The sequence below is a fragment of the Scyliorhinus canicula genome, chromosome 7 (genome assembly GCF_902713615.1).
Source record: "Scyliorhinus canicula chromosome 7, sScyCan1.1, whole genome shotgun sequence".
NCBI lineage: Eukaryota > Metazoa > Chordata > Chondrichthyes > Carcharhiniformes > Scyliorhinidae > Scyliorhinus > Scyliorhinus canicula.
In genome coordinates this window covers 50,406,643-50,429,582 of record NC_052152.1, presented here as the reverse complement: position 1 = coordinate 50,429,582, position 22,940 = coordinate 50,406,643, and the positions used below count along the sequence as shown (strand labels likewise).

Genomic DNA, 22,940 nt, shown 5'->3' with positions numbered 1-22,940 from the left:
ACTACTTATCTATATCTACATAGCTCCCAATTTTCATTTTCCTCCAAAATGATCTCAAGCTTAACGATATAGAACATAGAACAGTACAGCACAGAACAGGCCCTTCGGCCCTCAATGTTGTGCCGAGCCATGATCACCCTACTCAAACCCACGTATCCACCCTATACCCGTAACCCAACAACCCCCCCCTTAACCTTACTTTTATTAGGACACTACGGGCAATTTAGCATGGCCAATCCACCTAACCCGCACATCTTTGGACTGTGGGAGGAAACCGGAGCACCCGGAGGAAACCCACGCACACAGGGGGAGGACGTGCAGACTCCACACAGACAGTGACCCAGCCGTGAATCGAACCTGGGATCCTGGAGCTGTGAAGCATTTATGCTAACCACCATGCTACCCTGCTGCCCCAATATGCCCCGATATGCAATGCATCTACTACCTTGCCACTGTCATTTTTAAAAAGTTAACAGCCTTTTTCTACTGTGTGCCAAATCCCTTACTGTTGTGTCTTATTACCAAATTGAGATGCTGCCCCAGATTGCAAAAGTAAACTAATTTTGGAACTCTGGAAAACACCAATTGCAACCCTTCTCCAACCAAAGCTTCCTATTATCTACCTGATTAACCATTCAACTCCATAACCCTACACCCCCAGATTTCCTAACAAAGTTTCTTCTTGTATGTTATGGAACATCTTGTTAAAATCCATATCAACTCAATCATCTTACATATTCTGTCAAAAGCTCATATCAATCAAACATTTTACAATCTATTTTAGCTGTGTTTGATTACTTCATGCATTTCTAAATGCTTACTAGTGGATTTTGAATCATGGATAACAAGTTGGCTCATAATTGATATTAAAAACAAATAAATTCCTCTTGAACAGAGGTGTGTTATGTTAGCCACCCACCAGTCTCAATTTTCATATCTGAAGAGAATTAACAAGACAAATAACTCTTTACTGGATTGCATTGAACCCCGGTAATACAAATTGCTAGTTTTGAAAAATTCAAATTATTTACATAATCACACTTAATGCAGTGTGGGACCACATGCCTCTACATACATTCTCAGAAATAACTAAAGCAGACAATGTCAATTAGATCTAAATTTAACCATTTAATTTTCACACTTATTTTGATACAAGATTTGCTGGCTACAATCACAGCCCTCTGAAATAATATAGAACACATTCAAGCAAGGCAAAATGAGCAAGAACGTATTGATTAAATAAGTCGTCAGCTCATACCTAAATGTGTTTTTCCCCTGTTGTGGTCATTAAGTAACCCCAAAGTACTTACCCCCAAAAAGTGAATTCGGAAGCATCAAACAGTAACCAAAATTAGTGATTGTTCACAGACATAATTCAGCAGAATTATTTAGCTATGTTGCCCACATTACTAACCCACACATCCTCATAAAGTCGTCACAAAATTAGAGGGAAAGATAACAGTCAAGCAACAAAGTCATATGTGACTAGAGTAACGAGCACATTACTAACCAATTAACTTTACCTTCTAAAGTAAGTAATTAGTTGATGGGCGGGGTAAGAATAATAAAAGCGTGAGAACTAATTTTATCAATAACGCAAAAAAGAGATTAAACTGGTAAAACAAGCTATTAATGTTGCATCTTTAAAGTCAAATACTTAAAACCATCCTATTACCCAAGTACCATTTGTCAACTAACAGGACGACGGAATGACTGCCGGAATTTCTTGCACACACAAAAAAAGCAATGGTGAAATAAAAAGATGAAAAAGCAATACTACTGCAGTTCCTTACAACCTTCTGTTTAACTAGAGCTACAGTAAGTCAGAAGCTGGTACCACCCACATTTCCGTGCGGACAGAACAGACTCTACAGTTCAGTGAGTACCTTTCCAGCCTGCCCGCTCCACCGCAATTTATAGATTTCGGACCATTTCACAGACAAACATTTTTGTATCTCTCCACCGCATTAAACACACCTGCAGCATAGGCGAGCAAGACCCATCCTCGACAGGAAGTGCCTCTGCTCTGGTTACCTTGTGCTAATGTGTCCTGAATTAAAGTCTATTCACGCGCTTTACTTCTTTGTCCGCACTATTTTGTTGCAAAGGAGTTAATCGGGATTAATCCGAGCGGCCCTCTTGATTGGCTGCCAGTTCACGTGCTGTTGGCAGCTGTTTAAATGATAAGAGGTGGGTGAACTCCTGGGAGCTTTTGGGATAAGCATCATATTGCCAAAGAAAGAAGGTGGCATTATTTAGGCTGTTATCCAACTTCATCTTTGTTACAGTTAGTACACAATGAGAAGAGCGGAATTTAAAGAGGCACTTTGTTTAATGAACAAGAAAATGCAATAAATGGCATTGAAATGCAATAAATAATGTTTCAAGTGATTTGTAGCCAAAATATTACAAGCTTCATGTTCCTTGTTAATCAAAAATAAGTTTGTCTTTGTGTATATTTTTGTACTTCCTTTAAAAAGCACATTCATCATCTTTTAAATATAGTTCTACAAAGTTTTATTCTCCCTCCTTGCTCTATTATTCTTCATGTGTTCAACTGTATTCCAGATGAGATTTGTGTGAAAGGTCACAAACTCTGTTCAACCATTTGACAGGGCTACTCCTCTGCTTCTGGCTCCATCTGAGTCCAACGCACTTATGATGTTTGAATTGGAGGACCAAGTTAGGGATGGCCTTGCCTCCATAATCTTGTCCGCACCCAAATATCCCCAGGGAGAGACTGGAGTGTTTAGTTGACAATGGGAGCAATATTTAACATTAAGTTTTAGAAATGTTCTTTCTTCCTTTGTTTATGGTTGTCATTTTGTTTGTTGTACTCCTTTTTTTAAAAAAGGATGAATTTTTAAAAAGGTCATATTCAGTTGAATCCAGTGCCTCTTTTCATAGGTCATTAGAAATTGAAAATCGCTTATTGTCACAAGTAGGCTTCAATAAAGTTACTGTGAAAGCCTGCCTTGGTCTGCTTTAAAAGCCAGTGATTTAGCCCAGTGTGCTAAACCAGCCTTTTTAGAAAAAGCAGTAACCACCTGCTCTGTTAATCCCACTCTAGCCATCTAACACAGGCTAAGGTGAGCAGTCTTGTTGGGGGAATAGCAACCCCTTTTGGAGAAATGGTTGATCGTTCCTTCAGGCTCCTGTTGAGGACACCATCATCATGAGTGTATGTCACTTACTAATTCCATGGCACAGACATTGTCCTGCCACTAAATTCTGAACTAAAGAATCTTCGCATTCTACTTTATCAATGAAATAGTGAAAGTCGTCCTTGTTATCAATCACTTTTTTGGTGATCTTGGGAAATGAATTGCTATCATTTATGATGGCTTCTTTTAATACAGGTCAACTATCCTTTCCCCAAATATCCTAAAACCGTACACATCTAATGCCCAAACCTTTCTTTGAATGGCTATGCAGTTAATTTGTTTGTTAATAAAGAAATGTTAATACTTTACAGGTGTAATAAGTAATAACAAGTAAGACGTCGGGTGTGTGAGAGTTGGCAAATGGAGAAATAACCTTGTATTTGTGGACTATCGCTGGCCTAGACTTAGATTGTTGGAATGCCATATATGTGGTAAATCTGAAAGGCAAAAATATCTGAATACCAAAATGCAAGTGGCCCACAAGGTTTCATATAAATGCTACTGGACGTGTGGAACAAGACATTTTTGCATAATAAACATGGAACATTAATTAATTTACTTATTATAGAACATATGAACTTTGGCTGGAAAGTCATTCCTTATGTATTGAAAAAAATGTTTACAGGCGCATAGCAGGTTTGTTCTCTGCTAAGCAAATCAGGCTCCTGGCTTAGGGTTTCACTGTGTTTCATCCATAGTACATGTTTTTTCTGAAAGACATTACGAGACAGCGAGCCTATTTTTCCTATTTAAATGGCATACAAATCATTTTGATGTTCTGAAAGGGTGTCCCTTTGGACACCAGCTAATCTTGAGTCTCTTCTGCCTGGTATCAGTTAAATCCACTGGGTAGTACCTGCACAACCCACCATGTGTTCCACAAAGAATATGTTCATTGGATGCAGTACTAGGCCAGTATTAGATTAGATTTAATGCTTCAACAGGGTTTACGATGTCAAGTGTGTACCAGAGCATAATCATATGGGATTCCCTCTGCCAATAAATTGCAGTAGCATGCTGAATGCAGCAGCATATCAGTGACTCAGTTGACATATGTAGCACGGTGGCCAGACAGAGATTAAGTACTTTTACCAGTCACATCAATTTTCATTGATCTGTGAGGCACATTCCACTGTTTTATTATAAAAGAAAGGACTTGCACTTGTATAACACCTTTCATCTCCCAAGAGTGCCCTACAGTTTTTTACACCAAATGAAGATTTTTGAAGTGCAGCTATTGTTGTAATGTCGGGATATGGAGCAACAAAGTTGTGCATAGCAAGGGGCCACAAACAGCAATGTGACACGTGATGTTTATTAGAGAGAAAAAAAATCTTGGCCAGGGCATTAGAACTCCTCAACTTTTCTTTTGCATTGCGCTGTGGTAATGTGGTTTTGGTTTAAAGTCCCATCAAAAAGATACTGCAGCACTCCCTCAGTACCTCAAAGAAGTGTGAGCCTGCATTATGTGCTCAGATTCTGGGGTGGGGCTTGAACTAGCAGCTAAAATTAACAGTTATGAGATGAGCAATGGTTAGTTTCTCTCAGAAAATAAATTGTAAATAGGTAATATCTTATGTATAAAAGGAACATTGTGTGGTTTTTTTTTTGTTATTCATTCATGGGATCTGGGCATCTCTGGCCCATCCCTAATTGCCCTGAACTGAGTGGTATTTAATTTAGTCATGATAAATTCATTAGGACATCAGCCATTTTTATTTTTGCACAAATAGAGTTTCACTTTATCTGAGTCCATTGTAATACGAATTAGAGACAAAATATGTCAGATACTAAGCGAGAGTGAATTGTGAGGATGACGCTGAGCGACTTCACAGGGACATTGTCAAGTTGGCCAATGAGCAGACAACTGACAGATGAATTTCAATGCAGTGAAATGTGAAGTAATGCATTTTGGGAGGAGAAACATGGGGAGACAATACAGGCTCAATGGTGCAATTTTTGAGGGGAGTACGGGAGCAGCTGGACCTCCGGGGGTTCAAGTGCATAATTCTCTGAAGGTGGCCAGGCAAGTTGAAATGAAATGAAATGAAATTAAACAAAATAGTTGTGAAGAAAGCTTCTAGGATCCTTAGGTTTATAAATACAGTATAAAAGCAAGGAAGTGATACAACGCCTCTACAAGTCATTGGTCAGGCCGCATTTGGAATATTGTGTTCAGTTCTGGGCACCTTATTGAAGGAAGGATGTTAAATTTGGAGAGAGAGTGCAGAGGAGATTTACTGGAATGACACCAGGAGTGAGGAATTTTAGACACAATGAAAGATTAGAGAGATTGGGCTTGTTCTCTGAGTAGAGAAGATTCTAAGGTGACTTTACTGAGGTGTTCAAAATTATGAACAATTTTGACAGAGTAAGGATATTCTGTTTCCACTAGTTGGTAAGTCCGTGATTAGGGGTCCTAATTTTAAGATGGTCAGCAAGAGAGTTAGGATTGAGGTGAGGATACATTTCTTTAGAGTTGTTAGGATTTGGAATGTGCAGCCACAGAGACTGATGCAGGCGAATTCCATAGGAGATTTCAGAAGACAGCTGGATATATATTTGGAAGTGATGAATTTAGACGGCTATGGAGATGGAGCTGGGAAATGGGACTTTTTCGGGAGCCAGTGCAGACACGATGGGCTGAGTGGCCGCCTCCTGTGCTGCAAGATTCTATATGAGACGCTTTGGAGCTGATTCATTCTAGTTTCAAATGTCTTAAGGTTCAGCAGGTTTCATCAGTAAGAACTTCATGTGACAGCATGAACAAGGAACAGTTTTCTCAAAGAAAATTACATTTACAGCTGTTTAACTTGCATAACTAAATAATAATGAAATAAACTGCATTTATACAAGCACCTACTATATTCTTAGAAATATTCTAAAGTACTTCACAATTAATTATTTAAGTGTAGTCACTACCTTAAAACAAAATGCAATTGCCAATTTGTACATCTCAATCTTCCAGAAACCTCAGCGCAATAAATGACCAGAAGATCTGTGTTTGGTGGGATTGGTTGAGGGATAAATATTGGACTGAGCACTAAGATAAGTTATCTGCTCTTCTGTGATGGTGACATGATATGTTATTCACTTGCATAGGCAGATAGTGCCTTGATTTGACATTTCATCTGGGAGATAGCACCTCTCACAGACAGCATTTCATTAGCACTGTAGTGAAGTAGCAGCTTAAGTTTTAAAAAATAGTAATTTACAGAATGTGGGCATTGCTGATTAGGCTAGCATTTATTGCCCATTCCTTGTTGCCTTGCAGAAGGTGGTAGTGAGCTGTCTTCGTGAACCACCCACAGTGCTGTTAGGGAGAGAGCACAAGGACATTGATCCAGAAACAGTGAAGGAACAGGGATATATTTCCAAGTCAGAGTGGTGAGTGACTTGGAGGGAAACCTCCAGGTGGTGGGGTTCCCAGGTATCTTATAGAATTTACAGTGCAGAAGGAGGCCATTCAGCCCATTAAGTCTGCACCGGCCCTTGGAAAGAGCACCCTGCTCAAGCCCACACCTCCACCCTATCCCCATAACCCAGCAACCCCACATAACCTTTTTGGACACCTAAGGGGCAATTTTGCATGGCCAATTGACGTAACCTTCACATCTTTGGACTGTGGGAGGAAATAGGAGCACCTGGGAAAAGCCCACGCAGCCACGGGGAGAACGTGCAGACTCCGCACAGACAGTGACCCAAGCCAGGAATCGAACCCGAGACCCTGGAGCTGTGAAGCAACAGTGCTAACCACTGTGCTACTGTGCCACCCATCTGCTGCTCTTGTCTTTCGAGATGGTAGCAGTCATGGGTTTGGAAGGTGCTGCCTCAGGAACCTTGTCGAGTTCCTGCAGTGCATCTTGAAGATGGTACATATGGCTGCCAGTGTTTGTCAGTGGTGGAGGGATTGAATGTTTGTCAAAGGGTGAGCAATCAAGCTGGCTGCTTTGTCCTGGATGGGTTTGAGCTTCTTTAGTGTTGTTGGAGCTGCACTCATCCAGGCAAGTGGAGAGTATTCCATTACACTCCTGACTTGTGCCTTGTACATGGTGGAGAGGGTTTGGGGGTCAGGAGGTGTTATTTCCATAGGATTCCTAATCTTTGATCTGCCCTGACAGCCACAGTATTAATATGGCTAGTTCAGTTTCTGATCAATGGTAACTCCCAGAACGTTGATTGTGGGGGATTCAACGATAGTAATGCCATTGAATGTCAAGTATTTGCTCAAATACTTGGAGTGCAGCTTGTGCTCATGACATCCTGATTCAAAAATGATAGGGCTGGCTACGACTGAGCTACTACTGATGTTGAAAAGGGAAGACCCAAAGATGTTTTTTTTTTTTTAAATGCATTATACCTAACTGCCCATTTTTATGGAGGGAGAAAGCAATATATAATGGAAGCAATTCAAGTACCCATTTTCTTTGTTATCTCCACATCTTATCGAGATGTTGACCCTTGGCTGAAGAGTGATTTCACTGCAGTTACTCATTCTCCAATATCTTGCAGAAATTTTTTTTTAAATTTGTAACTTTTTGACAGTGTCAGTAGACTCTTTGGCTATAACAGTCAAAGTCAATTGTTTTCTCAGCCAACATCCATTCACACACACTTGTTGCAGCAGGGATCCTGGGAGAGTGATCAGGAACAGAAAACCAGGCACGATTTTCAATTTTAGCATTCTCTATTCTCATCCCCATGACATCCCTATGACAATCAGCTGATTGAGTAAACACTAGCAATTAAACATTGGGATTCCTTTGTGGCTCACCTACACAGCTGAAGAATTGTGGAGTCATTAAAGTGCAGAAGAAGACCATTTGGTACATCAAGCACATGCAAGGTCTCTGCAGAGCAATTCAGTCGGTCCCAGTTTGCTGTTCTATCCCCATAAGTCCTTCTGACTTTATTGCTCACAACTGTCCATCCAATTTTAGTTTGAAATCATTCATCCTAAGAAGTGAGTTCCAGGTCATTACCATTCACTATGTCAAAAGGTACTTCCTCACATCTCCCCTTTCTCTCCCACCCAAAGGCTTAAATTGGTATCCCCAAGCTCTTGCACCATGACGAATGGCAACACCTTTTTCCTGTCCACCTTATCAAAATCAGCCACTGTATACCTCTGTTAAATCTCCCCTCAACCTCCTTTGTTCCAAGAACAACCCTAGCTTCTCCAACCTAACCGTAGCTAAATTCCCTCATCCCTAAGGCATTCTGGTAAATCTCCTCAGCAGTCTCTCAAGGACTTTCACATTCTTCTCAAAGATTTGTGACCAGAACTGGAAATAATACTTTATCTGTTGCTTAACCATAACTTTATAAAGATACCTCCACTCATGATGCACAAGATCCCATGCTTTACAAACCACTTTTTTGACATGTTCTGTCACCTTTAAAAATCTAAATATGGAAACACACAAATTCCTCAGTACCTGACATTATTTACAACTGTATGATTGTTTGTTTTATCTCCCTAGCCCTTCCGATAAAATGCCATCACCTCGCACTTCTCTGTATTAAATTTCATCTGCCACTTTCTGCCATTATGCTAGCCTATCGGGCGGCACGGTAGCACAGTGATTAGCACTGTCGCTTCACAGCTCCAGGGTCCCAGGTTCAATTCCCGGCTTGGGTCACTGTGGTGCGGAATCTGCATATTCTCCTCATGTCTGCGTGGGTTTCCTCTGGGAGCTCCAGTTTCCTCCCACAGTCCAAAGATGTGCAGGTTAGGTGGATTGGCCATGCTAAATTGCCCTTAGTGTCCAAAGGGGTTGGGTGGTGTTGCTGGGTTACAAGTATGGGGCGGAGGTGTGGGCTTAAGTGGGGTGCTCTTTCCAAGGGCAGACTCGATGGGTCGAATAGCTTCCTTCTGCACTGTAAAGTCTATGTCTACTTCAACCAACATTTTCTCAGCACCCTCTTCTTAGTAAACACGGACACAACGTAATCATTAAGTATTCTAACATTTCCATAGATCCATAGAAAAGTTGCAGTACAGAAGGACACCATTCGACCAGTCTTGTCCATGCCAACTTGAGGACACCCAGTGCTCTTTCTAATCCCACTTTCCTGTACCCGGTCCATCTCCCTGTAGCTTAGATGCTTATGGTTCAGATCGAGGTACTTTTTAAAAGAGTCAGGGTCTGTACCTCCGCCACCAACTCGGGCCGTGAAATTTAGACTCCCATTACCCTCTGCACAAAATGTTCTTCCCCATGTCCCCATTACAGCTTCTGCCACTTATCTTGAATCTATGCCTCCTGGTTCTAGAGTTCTCCACCAATGGAAACAATTATATCCTGTCCACTCTATCTATTCTCAGAATTTTAAACACCTCAATTAAGTCACCCCTCAGCCTAACTTTATTCCAAGGAAAATAACCCCAACCTAAACAGTTTCTCCTTGTACTTACACTTTTCTAGCCCTGGCAGCATTCTTGTAAACCATCTCTGCACTCTCTCCAGAGCAATTACATCTTTCCTGTAATGTGGCGAGCAGAATTTCACCCAAAACTCAAGTTGTGGCCTCGCCAATGTTTTGTAAAATTCCAACATTATATCCTTACCTTCATATTCTATACCTCTGCCAATGGAGAACATTCCATATGCTTTCTTTACAACCTTGTCTACTTGAACTGTTGCCTTAAGGGACCTTTGTACATGTACGCCAAAATCTCTCACTTCATCTTCCCCTCTTTGTATATTCCCATTTATTGTGTACTCCCTAACTGTTTGACCTCCCTAAATGCATGACCTCACACTTCTTCTGTGTTAAATTCCATCTGCCACTTTATCGCCAACCCATCTATATCATTTGAGATTATTGCTTTCCTCTACACTGTCCGCTACTCGGCCAATCATTGTGTTGTCGCATATTTCCCAATTGTGCCCCCATGGAAACAAGGGTCTCAACTATAAGCCCTGTGGAACACCACTTCAAGCAACTTTCCATTTACAAGGGTAGCCTTCGACCATTACCCTTACCCTTTGTTTCCTGTTACTAAGCCAACTTGTTATTCAGTTTGCCATACTGCCCTGTATCCCATGGCCTTTTACTTTTTTGACCAATCTGTCATGTGGGATCTTGTCAAATGCCTTGCTAAAATCCATTTACACATTTACTGCACTACGTTTCTCAACCCTTCTTGTCACTTCCTCAAGAAATTCAACCAAATTTGTGAGGCAAGACCTCAGTCAGTGCTGATTATCACTGACTAGTCCATGCCTTTCTATGTGAGTTAATCTTATCTCTCAGGATTGATTATGTCCCTATTAATCCACACCCCATCTCTAACAACTTCCTGTTTACATGCTGGTAGTGTCAATCCCATCTTTAACCATTTCCTGTTTACATGCTGGTAGTGTCCTGTGAACAACGTTGTACATTAATTTGGTTGTGCCCTTTGGAAAGATACAGAAATATAAATACAAGTTTATTTCCAAATTGCTGTTTCACGCTTATAATACCAGATACTTGAAATCGTATTTTTAAAATCATTTATATTGGCTTATCAGCGGTAACTGCTGGAGAAGAATGGATCTCAAACTGACCTGTTTCAATAAATGATTACATTACTGCTTGGAGAAGTGAGAACAGTGGCCATTGAGGCACTTATAGCTCTCACGCATCTTAAAAAGATGGGAACTCCATACCCTGGACGATTAACGTTATCCTGGTAACACTCAAAGAAAGTTAACAAGAGGAATGAAAATATTTTTACATCTATGACATCACTGCAACATCATAAACCAGTTTCAACTGATTTCATTAGCTACAAAATCATCGATTATTATATTTTTTCCACCTTTCATAAGGTATTTATAAGCGCTATAGATAGAATACTTCATAAATATCAGTCGTATAAATTTATTGATACTTGTGAAGCTGACCGTTATGTACTCTTGACTTTGTAATCCGTGAGTTTGTCTCATTTGTGAAACTGTTTATTAGATCACCTGTCTGTGAGATTATTTACTTAGACAGTACGGTTTTGGATTGTGTTAATTGATTTCCAATGGCTTTGCTCATTAACAAAAGTAAGATGACAAATTTATGTTCATTCTTCGATAATAATCTCTTCAACCTGTCCCCTTTGCCTAGCCTTTCTATGAATTGTCTACACTCTCGATCCACCTGGTTCTCTTTTTCTCTCTATGGCTCCCTCATATTTTGTTTCATTGTGCTCTTTAGCTGTCTCTTATAAATAGAATACATGTCAGGAAACATTGAGATAAATCACTCATTGTTACAGCTGCTTACATTTGATCGATCACATACCTTTTATGTGAGTGTGCTTATAACTTGTGGCTGGTCACACTTTTTTTCAGTCTGGAATCAATCCTTAGATCGCCACTTCCTACAATCCACAACAAATGATCTAAATGAAGAGATTAAAAGCAGAAATTCTAGGCTTGCTGATGATACAAAACAGCCCTGGTTAACAACGTTGCATCAAGGTGAAATCTCTAGAAGCTCAGTACCTAAGAAAGCAAGTGCTTACACTTTCATGGCGCTGTGTCATCTCTTCAGGAGATCACAAGACACTTAATAATCGCTGAATTACTTTTGGTATGCATTCCCTATTAGGTAAGCAAATGTGAAATCCCATTTGTGCATAGCAAAGACTCCTCCCTCCCACCCCCCACCCCCCCCCCCCCCCCCCCCCCCCGCCAAAAAAAAAACAGATGATTGACGAGTTCATTTTTGGTGGACTTATTGCAGAAAGAATGTCAGCGCAGACACTTGAGTACTTTTGAGTACTTCCTGCTTTGGTTAGAACCATGAAACATATGTCCACCAGGATGTAATTATTTATATTTTCCATGCCAATTAGCCCGGTAGCCTAACTACCTGGAAAATGTATTAGGAAATGTATTGCAATTTTATTCTTGTGGTCAACACCCACTATCAAAAAGAAGTCTTATAACATCAGGTTTGTTTGGAATCACTGGCTTTCGGAGCACAGCTCCTTCCTCAGGTGACTCACCTGAGGAAGGAGCTGCGTTCTGAAAACTAGTGATTCCAAACAAACCTGTTGGACTTTGACCTGGTGTTGTAAGGCATCTTGCTGTGCTCACCCCAGTCCAACGACGGAATCTCCACACTATGAAATAGAGCACCACAAAAGGATCATAAGGATTTGCGTTTCAGGAAAATTAAACCTGGTACATTATTGTTTGCTGGTAGATGTAATTCACATTTCTTAAGTTCTTTTTAATAATAACCACTGATAAATCAGGTTAAGTAGGTCTGCAGACAATATACTATTGCTACCACTTTTTGATTCTTTGAAGCAAATGCTCGACACCTGAAATTGAAAACAAATATCAGAACGTGCTAAAGGTTTGTGAGTTATAGATCAAATAGTGGCCAGAAGCATTATGCTAGTTCCAGATTTACCATTGATTTGATTCTATCTCTTCCCCAACCCCCCCCCCCCCCCCCCCCCCCCCCCCCCGCCCCCCGCCAGTCAATCTGTCGGGTTGAATCAGATCATTCCCAACCTTGGTATTCTGTTTGACCTTGAGCTTTCAATTCTATACTTTATTCATTACAAATACCATTATTTACTTCCACCCTAGCAACATTGCTGCTGACCTCCTTCTCACCTGCCCCAATGCTGCTAAAATCCTTATAGCTCCAGTTTTAAAATCGTAGACTAAAATATACTTGTACACTCCATACCATCATTGAGAAACAGGGAATATGAGGAAAGAGCAGAAAAATGAAGTTGAGACAGCGGATGATCCAAGAACATACTGAATGGTGGAGCTATAAGGCCTCATTTCTTATGTTCATCCTCTATGCATCATAGGAGGTGCAGCTCCAAGTAACTGATAGCATGGAGCAGTGGCCACCAACCAATGGGCCAGATCATGTGCGGGGTAACTGCCAGGTCTCTTACCCACTGTGGGATTGACTATCTCGGCATGCGAAGACTGATTTCCGTGGTCTGGGTGGGTGAGACTATTCCAGGTCCAACACTCTTGAAGGTGGTTTAGCACTATGCCATGGAATGTTGAGAGCATGATGAGAAATAGAGGATATCCTGGTCATCCTCTGCATCTGGAATTATCTACAGCCATCTAGACACATCTTGCCACTGGACCAAGATAAATTAGGACCGCCAGAGAGTGACGTTGATGATGAACAGCTCTCCTTCACTATAAACAAATTAATGTACAAGTCATGTTCATCATCTACCCTGTGGCAATGGACGAGTGATGTAGGCAGCACTGAGCTGTAGCCATGATTCTGTACACAGGTGGCTCAGGCTATAAGGGCCATTTGTCACTGGAAGGAAACAGGTGGAACTCAGCAGCCCCTTTGAACTGCCTTTTTCAGGACCACACTTTACCTCCCTAGTATGAGGTAAGAAGGTCACTGAACTCTATGTGGGAGCAAGGAAGCATCCCAAAGAGTACAAAGTGGAAAGAAACTTGCCAAGCATGTGACAAATGTAGAGAAATCTGTCCTTGCTGTGAAATTTGCCATCACAATCCATCTGAATGACCTAATGCAACACGTTGTAGAATCCCCACAGTGCAGAAAGAGGCCATTCGACCCATCGGATCTGCACCGACACTTCAGAAGATCCCCTGCCCTGTAACCCCACCCTAAGGGACAATTTAGTATGGCCAATCCACCTAACCTGCACATCTTTGGACTGTGGGAGGAAACCGGAGCATCTGGAGGAAACCCACGCAGACATGAGGAGAATGCACTGACAGTCACCCGAGGTTGGAATCGGACCCAGGTCCCTGGCACTGAGGCAGCAGTGCTAGCCACCGTGCCGCCCCCAACCAGGATCTACTGCCAGAGCTTTCAGAGAAGATACAGGAACCACTGATATGGTTTTTTGCACACACAGAGCTCTAGAACTAATGCCAAGAACAGAATATGGGCCACTGCACCGTGTTTATTAACCTGACCAAGGCCTTCGACATTTTCAGCTGTGAGGGCCTTTGGAAAGTAATGGAGAAATTCAGCTACAATCCATCAGTGCTTTAACAATTCCATGGTGGCAAGCTTGTGCACGTCCTGCCAATTTGGACATTCTGAATTCTCCCCCAGTGTACCTAAACAGGCAACAGAATGTGGCCACTAGGGGCGTTTCACAGTAGCTTCATTGCAGTGTTAATGTAAGCCTACTTGTGACAATATTATGATGGTTAGTCTGCTGGCCCATTCTTTTTTTGTCATTGACAGGATGTGGGTGTCGCTGGTTAAGCCAGCATTTATTGCCCTTCAGAAGGTGGTGGTGAATTGCCTTCTTGAACTGCTGCAGTCCTTGGGGTGTAGGTACACCTACTGTGCTATTGGGGAGGGAGTTCCAGGATGTTGTCCCAGTGACAGTGAAGGAACGACAATATATTTCCAAGTCAGGGTGGTGAGTGACTTGGAGGGGAACATCCAGGTGGTGGGGTTCCCAGGTATCTCCTGCTCATGTTCTTCTAGATGGTAATGGTCGTAGGGTTGGAAGGTGTTGTCCAAGGAATCTTGGTGAGTTACTGCAGCGCACCTTGTAGATGGTACACAAGGCTGCCACTGTTCGTCAGTGGTGTGGAGTTTGAATGCTTTTTGGAAGGGGGAGCAATCAAACGGACTGCTTCGTCCTGGATGGTGTTGAGCTTCTTGAGTGTTGTTGGAGCTGCTCTCATTCAGGCAAGTGGAGAGTATTCCATCATACTCCTGACTTGTCTTGTAGAGGTGGACAGGCTTTGGAGGATTAAGGAGGCGAGCTACTCACCGTAGCATATCTGCCTAGCCTTTGATCTGCCCTGGTAGCCACAGTGTTAATGTGGCTGGTCCAGTTCAGTGTCTGATCAATGGTAACCCCCCGGATGTTGATTGTGGGGGATTCAGCGATGGCAATGTCATTGAATACCAAGGGGCGGTGGTTAGATCCTCTCTTGTAGAATATAGTTATTGCCTTGCACCTGTGTGGCGTGAATGCAACTTGCCACTTGTCAGTCCAAGTCTGGATATTAAGCAGGTCATGCTGCATTTGGATATGGACTGCTTCATTATCCAAGAAGTCATGAATGGTGCTGAACATTGTGCAGTTATCTGCAAACATCCCCACTTCTGACCTTGTGATGGAGCAGATGAAGATGGTTGGGCCTAGGACACTACCCTGAGGAACTCCTGGAGTTGAGATGATTGACCTCCAACCACCACAACCATCTTCCTTTGTGCCAGGTATGACTTCAACCTGGTTATTAATGGAGTTAAGCAAATCTGCGTGCAAATGCCAATGCTCTTCAACTTGCCTTCACCACCATGCTCTCCAGTGACTTCCATGGTGATGAATCTGGCATCAAAATCAAATATTGAATGGATTGGAAGCTGCCCAATCTGAGACAAATCCAGGTGAAGACCAAGGTCTCCAAGGACATACTTTGCCAATTTTCTTTTTTTTTTTGATGACTGCACACTAAATACCAATTCAGAGGTGGACATCTAATGTAGCTTAGAGTTGTTCTTCAATGCATGTGACAACTTCAACCTTATGATAAACGCACACAAATTGAAGTAATGCACCAGCCAGCTCCATGAAAGCCTTATCTCAAACATAAGGTTTTAATCCATAATCCGATCATCCTGTCAGCAGCAGGCAAGTTCCCTTATCTCAGCAACACACCCTCTTGAGCTGTCTATATCAATGATGAAACACATGCAAGGATTGCCAAAGCAAGTGTACTTTCAGCTGACTTTGAACAAAGAGAACTAAGTTTGCCCAGCAAACAAATTCCATAGAATAATAATCCTGCTGACTCTTCTCTACATAGAACATAGAAAAATACAGCACAGAACAGGCCCTTCAGCCCACGATGTTGTGCCGAACTTTTGTCCTAGATTAAGAACAAATTAAACTACACCCATCATTCTACCGTAATCCATGTACCTATCCAATAGCCACTTGAAGGTCCCTAATTTTTCCGACTCAAACTACTTCCACAGGCAGTGCATTCCATGCCCCCACTACTCTCTGGGTAAAGAACCTACCTCTGACATCCCTCCCCCCCCCATATCTTCCACCATTCACCTTAAATCTATGACCCCTTAGAACATAGAACATTACAGCGCAGTACAGGCCCTTCGGCCCACGATGTTGCACTGTCCTGTGATACCCTTCTAAAGTCCCTCTACACTATTCCCTTATCGTCCATATGCCTATCCAATGACCATTTGAATGCGTTTAGTGTTGGCGAGTCCACTACTGTTGCAAGCAGGGCATTCCACGTCCTTACTACTCTCTGAATAAAGAACCTACCTCTGACATCTGTCCTATATCTATCTCCCCTCAATTTAAAGCTATGTCCCCTCGTGCTGGACATCACCATCCGAGGAAAAAGGCTCTCGATGTCCACCCTATCTAATCCTCTGATCATCTTGTATACCTGAATTAAGTCCCCTCTTAACCTTCTTCTCTCTAACGAAAACAGCCTCAAGTCCTTCAGCCTTTCCTCATATGATCTTCCCTCCATACCAGGCAACATTCTTGTAAATCTCCTCTGTACCCTTTCCAATGCTTCCACATCCTTCCTATAATGTGTCGGGTTGGGAGGAGAGGAGAGAAGGGAGGGGGGTCTGGAGGAGAGGAGGGAGGGAGGGGGTCGGGAGGGGGGAAGGGAGGGAGGGGGGTCGGGAGGAGGGAAGGGAGCGGGGTCGGGAGGAGAGAAGGGAAGGGAGGGGGGTCGGGAGGAGGGAAGGGAGCGGGGTCGGGAGGAGAGAAGGGAAGGGAGGGGGGTCGGGAGGAGAGAAGGGAGGGGGGTCGGGAGGAGAGAAGGGAAGGGAGGGGGGGTTGGGAGGAGAGAAGGGAAGGGAGGGGGTTCGGGAGGAGAGAAGGGAAGGGAGGGGGTCGGCAGGAGGGAAGGGAGGGGGGTCGGGAGGAGAGGAGGGAAGGGAGGGGGGTCGGGAGGAGAGGAGGAAAGGGAGGGGGGTCGGGAGGAGGGAAGGGAGGGGGGTCGCGTGGAGAGAAGGAAAGGGAGGGGGGGGTCGGGAGGAGAGAAGGGAAGGGAGGGGGGTCGGGGGAAGGGAGGGGGGTCGGGGGAAGGGAGGGGGTCGAGAGGAGAGAAGGGAGGGGGGTCGAGAGAAGGGAGGGGGGAGGGGAGGAGAGAAGGGAGGGGGGTAGGAGGGGGGTCGGGAGGAGGGAAGGGAGGGGGTCGGGTGGAGAGAAGGAAAGGGAGTGGGGGTCGGGAGGAGAGAAGGGAAGGGAGGGGGGTTGGGGGAAGGGGGGGTCGAGAGGAGAGAAGGGAGGGGGGGTCGAGAGAAGGGAGGGGGGTCGGGAGGAGAGAAGGGAAGGGAGGGGGGGTCGGGAGGAGAGAAGGGAAGGGAGGGGGGTCGGGAGGAGGGAAGGGCAGGGAGGGGTGTCTGGAGGAGAGAAGGGAAGGGAGGGGGATCGGGAGGAGAGGAGAGAAGGGAGGGGGATCGGGAGGAGAGAAGGGAAGGGAGAGGGATCGGGAGGAGGGGAGGGGGATCGGGAGGAGGGAAGGGAAGGCAGGGGGGTCGGGAGGAGAGGATAGAAGGGAAGGGAGGGGGTGGGGAGGAAGGAAGGGAGAGGGGTTGGAAGGAGAGAAGGGAAGGGAGGGGGATCGGGAGGAGAGAAGGGAAGGGAGGGGGGTCGGGAGGAGAGAACGGAAGGGAGGGGGGGCGGGAGGAAGAGAAGGGAAGGGAGGGGGGTCGGAGGAGGGAAAGGGAAGGGAGGGGGTCGGGAGGAGAGAAGGGAAGGGAGGGGGGGTGGAGGAGGGAGAAGGGAAGGGAGGGGGGTCGGGAGAGAGGGAAGGGAGGGGGGTCGGGAGGAGAGAAGGGAAGGGAGGGGGTGTCGGGAGGAGGGAAGGGAGGGGGGTCGGGAGGGGGAAGGGAGGGGGGTCGGGAGGAGAGAAGGGAAGGGAGGGGGTCGGGAGGAGGGAAGGGAAGGGGGGATGGGAGAGGGAAGGGAGGGGGGTCGGGAGGAGAGAAGGGAAAGGGGGGTCGGGAGGAGGGAAGGGAGAGGGGTCGGGGGAGAGGAAGGGAGGGGGTCGGGAGGAGAGGAGAGAAGGGATGGGGTTGTGAGGAGAGGAGAGAAGGGAGGGGGGAGATCGGGAGGGAGAAGGGAAGGGAGGGGGGTCGGGAGGAGGGGGGAGGGGGACGGGAGGAGGGAAGGGAAGCAGGGGGGGTCGGGAGGAGAGGATAGAAGGGAAGGGAGGGGGTGGGGAGGAGGGAAGGGAGAGGGGTGGAAGGAGAGAAGGAAGGGAGGGGGTCGGAGGAGGAGAAGGGAAGGGGGAGGGGAGGGGGGAGGGGCGGGAGGGGGAGGGGAGGGGGGGAGGGAAGGGGGGGGGGGGGGAGAGGGGGAGAGGGGGGGGGGGGGAAGGGGGGGGAGAGGGGAGGAGGAGGGGGGGAGGAGGGGGGGGGGGATCGGGAGGAGAGAAGGGAAGGGAGGGGGGTCGGGAGGAGAGAACGGAAGGGAGGGGGGCGGGAGGAGAGAAGGGAAGGGAGGGGGGTCGGGAGGAGGGAAGGGAGGGGGGTGGGAGAGAAGGGAAGGGAGGGGGGTCGGGAGGAGAGAAGGGAAGGGAGGGGGGTCGGGAGGAGGGGAAGGGAGGGGGGTGGAGGAGAGAGGGAAGGGAGGGGGTGTCGGGGAGGAGGGAAGGGAGGGGGGTCGGGAGGAGGGAAGGGAGGGGGGTCGGGAGGAGAGAAGGGAAGGGAGGGGGGTCGGGAGGAGGGAGGGAAGGGAGGGGATGGGGACGGGAAGAGGGAAGGGAGGGGGGTCGGGAGGAGAGAAGGGAAGGGAGGGGGGCCGGGAGGAGGGAAGGGAAGGGGGTCGGGAGGAGGGAAGGGAGGGGGGTCGGGAGGAGAGAAGGGAAGGGAGGTGGGTTGGGAGGAGGGAAGGGAGGGGGATCAGGAGGAAGGTAGGGGGGTAGGGAGGGGGGTCGGGAGGAGAGAAGGGAAGGGAGGGGGGTCGGGAGGAGAGAAGGGAAGGGAGGGGGGGGGGGAGGGGAGGGAAGGGAGGGGGGTCGGGAGGAGAGAAGGGAAGGGAGGGGGGTCGGGAGGAGGGAAGGGATGGGGGTCGGGAGGAGAGAAGAGAAGGGAGGGGGTCGGGAGGAGGGAAGGGAGGGGGGTCGGGGGAGGAGAGAAGGGAAGGGCGGGGGTCGGAGAGGGAAGGGAGGGGGGTCGGGAGGAGGGAAGGGAAGGGAGGGGGGTCGGGAGGAGAGAAGGGAAGGGAGGGGGGGTCGGGAGGAGGGAAGGGAGGGGGGTCGGGAGGAGAGAAGGGAAGGGAGGGGGGTCGGGAGGAGGGAAGGGATGGGGGTCGGGAGGAGAGAAGAGAAGGGAGGGGGTCGGGAGGAGGGAAGGGGGGGTCGGGAGGAGGGAAGTCGGGAGGAGAGGAGAGAAGGGAAGGGAGGGGGGTCGGGAGAAGGGAAGGGAGGGGGTTCGGGAGGAGTGAAGGGAGGGGGGTCGGGAGGAGGGAAGGGAAGAGAGGGAGGTCGGGAGGAGAGAAGGGAAGGGAGGGGGGTCGGGAGGAGAGATGGGAAGGGAGGGGAGGTAGGGAGGAGTGAAGGGAGGGGGGTCGGGAGGAGGGAAGGGAAGTGAGGGGGGGTCGGGAGAGAGAAGGGAAGGGAGGGGGGTCGGGAGGAGAGAAGTGGGCGGGGGGCAGATGATGGGGGGGGAGTTAGAATGCGGGGTGTGGGGGAGATCCTTCACTTTATTTTGCCTGGATGGGAATGCCCACGCCTACTGCTGGTGGGACCTACGGATTAATTTGTCCCCATCGCTGGAGAGTTATGTTTTTGAAGTGTAATGCACGTTTGGTTGTTTGGTTGCCAATTCACTCCCCGATCGCATTTAAAGGACGGTCTTGTTCCCAATTGGAAATAAGCAGAGCAAAGTTTGAAAAGGGAAATGGTGAATCAGAACCCGACTGTGCGGCCTCTGAATACATGCAAAAAGGGACAAAATAGGAAAACGAGAGATTTATCCAAAATTGCGGATCATCTTCTCGTCCCAGAGCACAGTCGGAGTGGAAGACCGTCCCCGCCCCCTCCCCCCCCCCCCCCCCCCCCCCCATGAAGAAATACACTCCAGCGCTTCAATTGGTCATGTTGCATTTGAGGGAACAATTGCCATGCGGATCAGTGTATTTATTGAAGGAAAATAATTGCCCCTCCGGATCGAGCTCACAATCCACGATGCCAATGTTAGAGTGGGTTCTGGAAAGTGAATGGAAAACGTAAAAGAGTGGGATTGATTTGCTGCAAGGATCATTTACCAATTAGAGTGGGCTTGGGAGGGAAAGAGCCTGTCATTTTCCACCACTGCTGCGGACTGGCCGCCCACAGGACAGTGACCCCGCATTCAAAAAGAAATTTTACTAAACTTCCATGCAGAAGGTTAAAATAAACCCAAATCTGCGGGGCTGGGTGGGGGTAAAACCCCTTTGGAATGGACAAGAAACTGACTGAAGAGTTGCTGGGTGGAGATGTTAGCCGTGTCATTGAGGGAAATAGCAGGTGGTGTGCCTCGGGGAGAGAGATGACCGAAGCACCAGCTTCCTTCCCATCCACCAGCCCGGTACATTGGCCTCATCCCACTGCTTGGCTGACAGACGAGAACGTGGTAGTGCCTCGAGCGTGTGTGGAGAACATTTTACACAAGAAATGTAAATGTATTGAAGTGGAACCAAGCTAAAATGGGTAAAGGGATTCCTTGGGGGCATGTAGAAATGAGTCGAATGCAGTCCAAAGATGTGCAGTTTAGGTGAATTGGCCAAACGTTATATATGGGGATGGGAGTGGATTAGATTGGATTTGTTTATTGTCACCTGTAGGGAAGTACAGTGAAAAGTATTGTTCTGCGTGCAGCTCAGACTGATCATTCCCTACATGAAAGGAAAATACATTAGGCAAACGTAAAATGTACAATGTAAATACATAGACACAGGCATCAGGAGTGTAGTACTACTCAGTAGAGACGATGTGTGAAGAGAATTGATCAGTCCTTAAGAGGATCCTTTCAGAGTCTGGTGCTCTTTTAGAGGTTATGTGCAACCTCGATGGGCCAAATGGCCTCCTTCTGCACTGTAGGGCTTTTATGATACGTAAAAAATAGATAGATTTCTAGACTCTAAAGCCATAAAAGAGCTCTGGGGAGAGGGCGGGAGTATGGCAGTGAGATGGACGATCAGCCATGGTCACATTGAATGGCGGAGCAGGCTCAAAGGGCCGAATGGCCTGCTACCGCTCCTATTTCCCATGTGTCTATGGTCCAGATACCTTGGTGAGTAGACTCGACCAATAGAAAGTGATGCAGAGAATATGTAAAGCAGGACAGACGGGAAGGGAAGTTCGATTTGTTTTGAAAAAGTGTGCAAATAACCAAGGATAAAACTGAAAGATCTTTCGAGGCTTCAAAGGTTCCACAAGCCAAGAGCAATCAACCTGCTATAGGACAATGTGGGGGTCAAAATATGTCCTGCTGTATTTAAACTCCAGCTTTAGAACTGCACCCACAATGGTGATCATCAGATACCTCACATAGGGCAGAACCACCAACCTGAGCCCCAATACCGGGGATGTGAGTTCTAAATAAATTGGGGCTTGTCCACTTGGGTCTTAGTTGTGACCATATATCATTATAAAATGGTGTGAAGATTTTTTTAAAACTTTGATTCGAAAATCACTTTATATTTACTGTAGGAGTTGAACTTGGAGAATACAGAGACAAACCAGTCTAATGAAATGAAAAAAATGAAAATCGCTTATTGTCACAAGTAGGCTTCAAATGAAGTTACATCATTATAAAATGGTGTGAAGATTTTTTTTAAACTTTGATTCGAAAATCACTTTATATTTACTGTAGGAGTTGAACTTGGAGAATACAGAGACAAACCAGTCTAATGAAATGAAAAAAATGAAAATCGCTTATTGTCACAAGTAGGCTTCAAATGAAGTTACTGTGAAAAGCCCCTAGTCTCCACATTCGGCGCCTGTTCGGGGAGGCTGGTACGGGAATTGAACCGTGCTGCTGGCCTGCCTTGATGTGCTTTAAAAGATAGCTTTTGAGCCCTGTGCTAAACCAGCCCCTAGTGCTCTCCAGGAATTTCTGCTTCATACCGAGATTGAATTCGTTGTCATTCCAACTCCAGGAAGAGTAATGGACGCAATGAATCAAACCATCCAAGAAAGAAGAATCTAAGATACATTCGAATCCCCATGACATATGAATTATGATAGACGAAGTGGGCTTTGTCAATAATTATCTTTTGAATTCTCAAGCAACCACTTACATTTATATAGCGCCTTTAACGAATGAAATTCTCCAGATGCTTCGCGGGATCGTTATAAAATACAGCATGGCATAATCAAGCTCGTTTCCTCTAGTACCGCAAGGCTACCTTCTCAACAACCGCATATCTTAAATGTCTCGTCATTCACTATTGTAAACAGCTCGGTGACTGTCAAAGCGCGTTTACTCCCGTTCCTGTTTTAAATTACTTGTTGATGCAGACGCGAGACTAGCTGATCTATTCAGTAGAAAGTAAACTTGACCACTGTCGGTTGTGTCCTGGTGCTCCGGGGCGAGAAAGTATTTCCTATTCCATGTATTTACCCTCTGTCCCCACCAGGCTGCGCTCAGCCTCCTCGATTTTAAGATTTTTTAAAGTTTCAGTCGTCCAAGTCTGCTGTTACAAAATGTTCTTGCATTGCTAATCAGATTTGTGAAGAACCTTGTCTTTTAAATATTTTTTTTACGTTAATACTGTACACCCAGATCCCACCAAAGTACGTTCAGTCT

The 22,940-nt window shown here is 46.0% G+C and overlaps 1 protein-coding gene across 7 annotated transcripts in view; it reads right to left on the bottom strand.

Annotated features, from left to right (window-relative positions):
* The window catches only part of tent5c (terminal nucleotidyltransferase 5C), a 30,821-nt gene that overhangs the window by 6,173 nt on the left and 1,708 nt on the right, over window positions 1-22,940 (bottom strand). For 2 of the 7 annotated variants that reach the window (XM_038802001.1, XM_038802002.1), the window contains exon 2: window positions 11,448-11,547. The exons of 1 other annotated variant lie outside the window; for it this stretch is intronic. The gene's annotated coding sequence lies outside the window, so the exon portion shown is untranslated. Of the gene's footprint in view, window positions 1-1,844; window positions 2,071-10,720; window positions 10,854-11,447; window positions 11,548-22,940 lie in introns of those variants that run through there. 4 more of the 7 variants (XM_038802005.1, XM_038802007.1, XM_038802006.1 and 1 more) reach the window with 4 other exon arrangements.